Raw genomic sequence first — 10,813 nt, 5'->3', positions numbered from 1 at the left:
CTTCACAGAACAAATTCCTTTAATAAAAGAATTTGTTCAGTTAAACTTGGACTCAGTCAAAAGGCTGCACCCAAGGACTTAGAAGGCCTCGAGACCTCAGGTTCCCCACCCCTGCTGTAACCTTTAAGAAGACACTAAAGCAAAACTTTTTTAATTAAAAAAAAGTAGTATGACCATATGGTATTGTCTTTCCATATAGTATTTCACTTTTAGATTTGTGTACTCTGGTAAAAATTCAAATTTGGGTAACAAGAAGGGGAAAAATTATAAAGTTTCATAAAAATTCTTCCCTGAAAGAAATTTCAAAATTGGTTTTCAGTCCAACAATTGTAATTATTAATGTTGAAGGAATAGTCACCATATGCTTTACTCTTTGAAAAGAAATCTATTAGCTTTGACCTTTGGAGAGATGTGACCTGTCAATTTTCCAACCTGGTATTTTATTGCATAAAACTATTCTGTTTAACTATACAGTTGAGATGTGAAGAAGAATGATACAGGAATAATTTGATCATATGTTACTCTTTTTCCTGAAAGGGAAAACAGCCTGGGATTATATGGGGTTAATTGAAATTTTGGGAAAGCTTGTCTCGAGCAAAACCTTAATTTTCTGTCTAATGTTTGAAAGTTGTTTTTTGTTTTTTTTTCAAGAAATAATCAAGTGCAATGTGGGGCTTTCTGAACAGTTAGATTTTTAACATCTTTAATGATCAATCTGACATAATATAAGAACTGTCTGTCCTCCAAAAAAAAGTTTCCTGTACAAAAAAGCACAACTTAAGACGACTCACAATAAAATAGCTAACCCATCATAGAAATACTGACTTTGGGTTACAATGTATTTTCTACCTCAAAATATTGAATAGAAAAACACTTAGATAGGTGAGCACTGAAGAAGGCCTAAAGAGGAGATCTAAGAATTAAACTGAATTTGGCAGAGACTTCACACGCATAATTTTTAATTGTGCAGTAATTTCCTTCTGAACCTTCCTAAGCGACCTTCATTATTACAAAGCATTCATAACCATTTCAGGCTATAAATAGATACTTAATGTGTATAATATATCTAATGTCATTCCTTAAAAAAAATAGAGGGAGAAAGAGAGGAACAAATCATCCACTAGCTAGTAGTCCTTTTGATTGACTGATATATATAGCTAAAGAAAACTATAGAATCTTGGATAATTATGCAAATAATTAACTTTGCCTTCTTAAAGACCTTATCAGAGAAGAATTTTTATCTGGAGGTAGCACAGTAGAAAGAAATGTGATCTGGCAGGAGACTTTGTGACTATATTTCTCAGCAGAATTTTCATCTGATAATACTTAAAGGGGGAAGAGGGCAATGGTAGCAACTTGATTTATCTTGGCCAATATATTACTGTCACCTTCTGTACAATGAGGACTTTGATGGACTATTCCTCTGCATATAATGTAGCTTAATAGTAACTTGAAAGTGGACAAGATTCAAAAGGCTGTGAGTGTCAATAACTTTGTTATATACATGAACAGGATTTTTTTGGAACAGTGGTCACAAATGTTCCCTTCCTATTAGCATATTTCTTGGTAATAATTTCATTCCCAAGATAATTCTCTATAATTTCTTTTTATCTATAACATAATACTAAAGTACCAAATTCAAGGCATTAATTTAATCATTTTCAGACCAGTATGTTAAATGGGACTGGTTTTAGAAACAGAAGATCAGGTTCAAATTTATGCCATGTAAGCAGTTATTAACATTATACCATAAATTTCTCCCTCTTGTTCTCATATGTAAAATAAAATGGGCTATATAGGACTGTCTAAAGTTGCCTTTCCATAATGCTTACTTTTTTTGTCTCGTACCCATCCCTTCCTCCATAGGTAACATAGTGGATATAGTTTTGGGTTTGGAGTTAGGAAGACCTGATTTCATATTCATTGTAAGAAACTTATCATGTGACCCCCTGGCAATTGACTTAACTCCTATGTGCCTTACTTTCATGATCTGTAAAATGAGGAGGTTGGACGTAGTGGTTTACAAGTTCCTTTTCAACTCCCAATCTGTGATCTATCACCCTTCGTAAAGTATAAACTCCTCCATGTTAGGGCCCAATGGCCCTAACAGAGGTTTGTTTGTTTATGTGTTTGAATTTATTTTCATTTCTTTTGTGTTTTATATATCCATTGTGTAAGATAGTGTTTTGCCTGTAATAAGAAGTGAATAAATATCTGTTGAGTTGAATCAACTTCTATGAACTTATGCATAGAATATTCTCCTACTCCTTCGCTACCCCACCCCCACCACAACTGGATTTCTGTCTACTCTTCTTTAAAAGTCAACTCAAATACTGTCTCCTAAATGGAACCTTGTTTGATTGCAATTACCTCCCTCTCTAATGATCTTAAATTATGATATTTTATATTCTTCTCTTGGTATAGCAGCTTTTCTCTCCACTAAACTATTAATACCTGGAGGACAGATCTATGTATTATATAAATTCTCTAAAATCCTGAGGACTTAAACAGTGTGCTATGTGCAAAAAGTGCAATGTAAAAAGTTGTTGATTCATTTATTGAATTTCAGACACTGTGGTTATAGAACCAACTTTGTCCTTTAAACAGAATTTTTTTTTTCCAAAACAAAAAAGAGTTGTGTAATTTAAAAAAATTCTTTTAAAATATGAAACATGGAAGATTTCATAAAGCAATATGAATGGCATAGACCTTTTAACAAGTTAATGCTTTTGTGTAACAAAAACCTAATAAATGTTCTATGTATTATAGTTAGGAATATTGGCTGACCTAGATGACTACTAAAATTACTTAATTCTTTTAAATTTTTTTCTCTAATGAGGAATAATGAATGATTGCTCTAATCATTTTTGGTGGATAATCCCATATGTTAAATAAAATTAAAGAACTTCTCAAAGATTCTCTTTGAAATGGAAATCCATACTTAGCTTAAAACAATGCATATAATCAATTACCCTGCATTTAAATAATTATGAAGATTAACAATGGTTTAGAAAGTTACTTTGCCTTGGAAAAGCTCATTCTGCTTTCAGTATTACCTATGAGAAGATAAACTTGGAGAAGAGAATGAAATTTTATTTATATTTCATGAGTTTGGTGCTATAATCTGAATTAAGACAAGACTGATTTAGGCATATCCTACTTTTGTAACTATTAAATATACTGTGGAATAATGTATTATACAAAATGATGAAGTAGAATTTCAACAAAAGAGCATTAGACAGTTGCATAGTAGTTGTGAGCAGGCTGCAGCAAATTATATATGAAAAATAATTCAGGGAAAAGTGGTAAGAAGGGTGTCAGAGAAACTTATACATAGAAAATAATGGACTTGCAATAACAACAACTAAAAAAAAAGAAAGGAAAACACATTTTCTATAACGGTGACCCTGCAACGTTAGGAGGTTATGAAAAAATCCCCACACAGTGACCCTTGTATGAAAAATTTGTGGGAATACATCAAAGAGAGTTTACTCAGGATGGTCAGATGTATATGGATTGTGATCTGTGAATTTATGCATATTAATATGATCACACATCCTCTGAAGCAATGTATAATATTCAGTAGGGATTAAAAAGAGGAAGATTTTGGGGCAGCCAGGTGGCTCAGCAAGTAAGAGCCCCGGCTCCAGTGTCGGGATGACCTGGGGATCAAATTCGGGCTCAGATACTTAGCACCACACCCAGAAATAACTGGCTGTGTAACCTTGAGCAAGTTACTTAACCCCTATTGCTTTAAAAACAAAAAGCGGATGATTTTACTAGCATTTTTGAGCCAGTTGGGCAAATATGTTTTTAGAAAGAATACATGGCACATGCATTCATTTCTTAATATGGGAATCATTTCTTCCCTATGAAATATTTAATTAAATAATTTGTTTCAAATTAGTGTAGAAAGTTTTCCAAACCAATTAACTTTTATTGATACATGTGTATGTATCTATATATAACATATATGTATGTACCTAGTATACATGTGTATATATATACATATATATACATACATATATCCTTCACTGTCCATATAAAGCTATATGACTATAGTCATGGAAGCAAAATTGGAATGTAATTTTTTAAGTCTTGTGTAATCGATTGATCTCAAACTTTTACACAGCAATGTTCTCTCTGGAGAGGAAGAATGATGCTGAAAATATATTTATATCCTAAACCTGAAGAACATAACATTTTGATTTGTAAAAAGCAGTGCTTTTTCTTTTTTTGATTCCTGGTATCCCAGAAGTTCTGGTTTAGACATACATAAAACTTATTCAATTAGAGGTCATATTTCTGAGGGCATTTTTAATTATCTAGGGAATCATCTACCAAAAGTAATGCTATATATCTATCTGAAGATTTATAAAGACTTGGATTTCTCATCATGAACTATCCTGACTTTATCCCCTGTGTAGTTCACTTCAACAATTGCCAAAGTCTGCATTTAGTACTTTGGCAAAATATTTTGCCAAATGATCTAACTGTATTAAATACACATTTTCCAAGATGATGTAACATAATCACAAATTATCAAAAAAGAATAACAATTGATGAATTCATATTTATTAAGTGTTTATTTTATGTGATAAACAATTAAGCATTGAGGCTAAAAAGTCAAAACTGTCCCTATCTTCATGGACCATATATTCTATCAAAGGAGATAAAGTAAGTAAATAAATTTGTACCAAATACCTCAAATCTATAATTTCTGAAAAAGTATGTTACATAGAGTTTCTCTATGTGTCTCTATCTCTATTATTGTTGACTATTTCCAGGATATTTTGTTTTTGTAATCAATGACCTTGCCAAATCTGTATTTTCAAAGGAGAAAAACTTTTGAAAGAATAAGCATACAATTATAGAAATTATGAATGCAAACTACCCTAATGTTAGTCATGTGTTGATAGGGTAAACTGTAGGAAACTTGCTGGAGACAAAATTATGGATTTGAGCTCAGATCCTCCTGACTTGACCTAGCTGCCCCATAATTCTTACGTTATTCTTACATTATGTTCTTCTCTCTCCATTTCCAATATCAACACTTAATATCTAATCCTACATTAACTTGGATAATTCAAGGTCTAAAATTTCAGATGTTCCATTTATAAGTAATAATGGCAAGCAAAGAAGTACTTAGCATGTTGTTTTAGCTATTTAATTATTTAGCACCTTGATTCAGTTAAAGTTTCTTTTAACCCTTGCCCATGATTATATCAAGTCTTTGGTGAGAAACAGAACTTGTGAACCCCACAGTGGGAGTAACTTGCTAATGCAACAGGAAGAGGTAGAACAGGGAGGAATTAATGACCATTTATAAGGAGAAGCACAAGGGGGGAAAGAGCAGAACTGAGGAGGGCAACTTTGTGGTGGCCAGGCACTCTGTATGTTCTGTTTGTGTTGATTTTTGTTTGTAATACTTTGTACAGAAGACCTGAGACCTTACTGGAAGCCCTGAAAGTGGATTTTCTTGTTATCTGTTTAGAGAATTCCTGGAGGAGGGTTTCATAAATCCTGGAACTATACTGACAATTTGCGTTGAGTTCTCATACTTTTTGTTTGTGGGTTTGTGTTGAATTCTCAGACCTTGTATGTGGGCCTGTGTTGATTTAACAGGCAGATCGTGAATTGATGATGGTCCCAGCAATGTGAATGAATGTTGCTTTGGTTGTGGTAAGCTTTGTATTCCCAGAAACAGAAACTGTGAAGGACTTGAAGTGGACTGGACACTGTGAGCTTCAATATGGAACTGGGAGAGCAACTGAGCAAGGAGCTGGACAAGGAGCAGGATTAGGAACCGTACAAAGAGCTGAGAGCTGCCTACCTGTGATCCAGGTTACAGCTGGATAGATTCAGGCAGGAGCTGCACCCATGCAAGAGAAACCATGGAATTTATTAATGTATGTGCACACATTTATACAAAGAATGTAGAACTGACTAGCTTAAAGGAAAGCAGACAACATCTTTTCTTTTCTTCTTTCCAAAGATCTGTTGAAAGGTAGTCCGGGGAACTTTGACAGTGCCAGGGTGTTGTCTTGTTTTTTTTTTCAAGTTTGTGTTTTACTTGTGTGCTTAATGGACAATGAAATAAATGGGAAGAGAGAAAGCTGGATTGCCTTTTGAAGCATTTTGTAATGACTTCAAGCTTCATGTAAAAACAAAAGGTCTCTGTTTTTAATACCAAAATTAAATTGTTATTATTATAGAATAGTAAAGAATTAAGAGTGAATATAACACAAGATAATGTAGAGATATATTTTGGGAGTGAGCAGTCTATGACATAATTAAGGACTTTCAAGAATAAGAAAAAAAGACATTAAATTTAAGGGTATTCTGATAGGAAGAGAAGATAGGCTGGTCCCTTGTTGAAGTCATGGAATGTCAGGTAGATAACCTGAGGAATCCACTATTACACTTGTAATATAGAAGAAAAATCTCTCACTTCTCAAATAGGCCCTTTGTAACAAACTTATGGGAGAACATGGACAAGAGGTGTTTGGTAGGTGCAAGGATTGGTGGATTTCAATCTAATGACTAGAGCACTAAACTTGGAGTCAGAAAGATCTGAATTTAAATCCTGCCTCAAATACATACTATCTATGTTAACCTGGGTAAGTCCTTTAACTTCTTTGGGCCTCAGTGTCCTTATCTATAAAACTGGTGAGGAGGTTGGACTTGATGATCTATTTAAGTCTCTTGAAAGCTCCAAACCAATGGTCTTAAGATCTGTGATCCTATACATTGTTGGAGGGAACTTGCAGATCAATAAGATCACAGATCTATTTGAGTGCTTTCAATTAAAATGGTAAAAGAAATTTTAGAATATTTACTGGCATACCACCACATTGAGTAGCTAAATTTCTGTCAATAAAAACCTACAGACAACATTATGGAAAAATGGAGATTCAGATACTAAAATTTATGTAGTGAGGCAGTTAGGTGGCACAGTAAATTTCGCACTGGTCTGGAGTCAGGAGGACCTGAGTTCAAATCCAGCCTCAGACACTTAACACCTACTACCTGTGTGACCTTGGGCAAGTCACTTAATTAACCCCAATTGCCCTGCCTTCCTCCCTCCAAAAAAAAGACAAAAAAATTTTTTTGTAGTAAATAAGGATGAAAATCGAAGTGTCTCAAAGGGGTCTTGGAAATGACCATTGTTTCATCATGCACATTTTTTTTAAAGGAACTAAAGGAATTAAATAATTTGCTCAAAAATTTTCAACCTATTTATATTAAGTAGGAAAAGAATCCTAAAATAGTTGGTGGTATCTATGGAAATAATATAAAAAATTTCTAGGACATTTAGTGGGACTCAAGATGAGTCAACAATGGGAAATCAAACAAAAGCAAAAAAAAAACCTAGAAATTAAGTGGAATATTAAATTGCTTAAAGAGAAATAATTTCTAGCACTTGATGAAAACCCAGCCATGCACAGTTGCCAAGATCAGATCTCATCTGGAGCATGGTGTTAAATCCTGGGTACTACATTTTAAGAAGGTAACTGACAAATTGGATAATTATTTAGAGCAAGGTGATCAGGAAGGTGAATGGACTAGAGTTTTTGTTAAAGGAAATGGGGAAGCTTAAAAAGAAGAAGGTTAAAGGAAGGCAATGATAGCTCTAATCAAGATTTTCTTGATAAATATTTAATAACCAACTCTCTGGGGAAATATATGAACCACACACTTTTACATTTAATCTGCACTATTAGTTTTCTCCATAACTTTACTGAGTTTAGAGAATCAACAAAAACAAACAACTACAACCTGATTTGTAGCATTTGCTGATTTCCAAGTTGTAAATGTTAATACTGAAAATTTAATAATCAGCTGTTTAGAACTGGCTTCCAGTATACTCTTGGTTATATTCACCTTCTCTGTGACCCAGTGTAGATTTTCTTGATAATTCTAACTTGTAGAGTAGTTGGCAGTCTATGTTGGTAGAAGAAGTTTCTTTTCCAGGAGTTCTGTGTATAGATTAAATCACAAATTTGTACCCATTCTCCAAAGTTCCAAATAAATGTTGACTATTATCAAGAAAAAATATTATCATTTCTGATGAAAATAAATAATTTCTATTTATAGGTTTGGTTTATAATTTTAGTTCATAATATGAATGTATATGTTATCTCTTCTGAAATTTCCTTTAGAGTAGGTAATTTTATTATGTAATGTTTTGTATTATCACACAATGAATTTTTATATTGAATTTATGGCTTGCTCAAATCTATCAGCATCATATCATTTCTATGATATCATCTAGACAAGATTATGTTCAATCACACAATTATTTTTCTTTATTATTGTTATAGACATTTAAAAAATGATATTCTACTTATTAAACCTGTTATAATACAATGATACATTTGAAGAGGGTATTGCTTCATATAGTCATCTTTTCCAAAATATCTAATTTTCTTTTACATTGCTTTGTCTATTGGACAAAAAACTCAAAAATATTTCACTGACAATTGTGTATATAGGTATGTATGAATATATACAAATCTATATCCACACACATATATACATGCATATATATGTGTGTATACATATTCATACATCGGTGTATGTGTGTATATACAAACATATAGTTAGATATACATGCATATATATATGTATATTTATAGCACTTCATAGCTGAAGAGAGTTCAGTTCTCAATTCAATTCAGTAAACATCTATTAAGCATCTATTGTGCACCAGGCATTATGCTAAATGTTCAGGATTGAAATAAGACCAAGAAAAAGGAGGAGAGAGAATCCCTGCTCTCAATGAGCTTTCAATCTAATGGGGACGATAATACACAAAAAGAAAGCTGAATAAGCATGTGTGTGTGTGTGTGTGTGTGTGTGTGCGCACGCATGCATGTGTGCGTGTGCATATGTCAAAGGGAATTATTTGTTAGAAAGTAGGTACATTATCAGTAGAGTATTCGCACAACTGGAGGTGATAATGATACTTTTAAATAGTTCTCATGCTTCTAAAAGAGTTCATTCAATAGACAATATGAAATTAGTGAAAATCCTAGCATTTATCCATGGTTCCCAAAGCACCTGTAAGTTCCCCTTAATGAAAGTTTCCCAAATCCAGACAAAACAGTTAAAATATGTATTGTAATTATTCTAAAAGGTAGAAAATTCAAATAACTCAAAAGAATTACTAAAGTAAATGAAGAAATTGTTCTGCATTTCCATGTTATATTATCAAATAACTTTGAAATACATGCTAACCGTCTGAGATGACAGATAACAAAACACATTTTAAGGCTAGCATTTCACCAAAGACTCCACTGGGTTCTGAGAAGTTGTTTGTGCATCTTGTTTCTATTTAGCTTTCATTCTAAGTCTCCCAAACCCTGTTATTTTTCATGTTTAGCATTAGCAAAGAGGTATAAGATTGGATATAAAAAATTTTCTGGACAACTTTATTTTTTAAAGCTAGATAAACCTGAAGTCAAATAGAGATGGTAGAAACTATGGCAAATGTTATAAAATGTGACTTTGCAATACTTATTTGTGGAGAAAATAATTCAGCATCATCAAATAGCTTTTGGGGAAAAAAACAGCTCTCTCAATTCTGATGAGAAAATCTCCATTTCAATGTAGGCATTTCAAAACTCACTGCATCTTCATTTTTTTTACATTCCTTCCCAACTTAGTTTAACAGGACATAAAAATAGAATTTATAGATAATTTTAATAAGAACTATTCTTTTCAATAGTTTTCTTAGCAGTTGGAGATGGAAGGGGTGGGGGGAATTTGAAACTCTAAGAAAAGAGCCCTGTTTTACATTGCCATAAATACACATGCAAAGTATAATGTGCTCTCAAGGTCATAAGAAATCTCACTAGAGATCACAAGGACACAAGTATAGTATAATACCAAATCATAAAAAGGAAATTATATTGTCCTTTGACATTTTCCATAAAAAAGATGATTTATGTCATTTCTGTGGCAAGATTTCCTTAAGGATATGTTTACTTTGAAATAGAAAACATTAACTAGAAACCTTATTGGGAAGCAAAGCGTGGTGGGGAGAGTTTAGTTAAAACATTTATTAAGTGCCTAAGTACTTTCTGATTTGTATTTCATTTCATCCTCACAACATTCTTTTCCATGAAAGATGCTGTTATTATCCCTGTTTTATGGTTAAGGAATCTGGGGTATAAAAGGTAAAAGGCCTGGACCAGGATCTCAGAACTAGTAAGTGTGAGAGGCTCCATTTGAACTCAAGTCTTCCTAATTCCAGGTCCATCTCTTTATTCACTTTAAAATAAATCCAACCCACTTTAGATTGGTTTAGATAACAAGGTGCCTTTTTTCCCTCTCTGTCTCAATTAGAAAGGATTGTCTTATAATGAAAACAAGGCAATTCCAACTTTGGTAGGCATTATATTTTTATTGACAATATTTAAACCTCTCAACAATTTCCTTCAGAAAAGCCCAGACCTCCTATGTTACATGTTATAAAAATCCTCAGGGGTTTTCTAATTTTTCCCTCTCCTCACTAGCTATTTTCATCCTCTATCCCATGTCCCTTACAACCTTTAGGAGACTGTTGCTTGCAAGTTAGCCCATGACCAGCTATGCCATCACATTCTGTCAATAAGAGGTAGAGCTATCTGTATTCACCAGGAATGTTGGGACAGAAGTTGTGTGCCCCTTGGGCTCTCTTGTGGAAGCTTGAACACTTTCCTTCTCCTAAAATCTGTTTGCCTTCCATGTTTTAAACATTTACTTTTTCTCTGTAAATGGTGTTAAACACAGGCCTTTACTGTCTCTGTGTACTTATTGAAAACAAAGT

This window comes from Petaurus breviceps, unplaced genomic scaffold (genome assembly GCF_028583685.1).
Source record: "Petaurus breviceps papuanus isolate PSGF00001 unplaced genomic scaffold, PetGlider_PUasm1.0 126, whole genome shotgun sequence".
In the NCBI taxonomy this organism is placed as follows: Eukaryota; Metazoa; Chordata; class Mammalia; order Diprotodontia; family Petauridae; genus Petaurus; species Petaurus breviceps.
Note: the sequence above shows the minus strand (reverse complement) of the source record.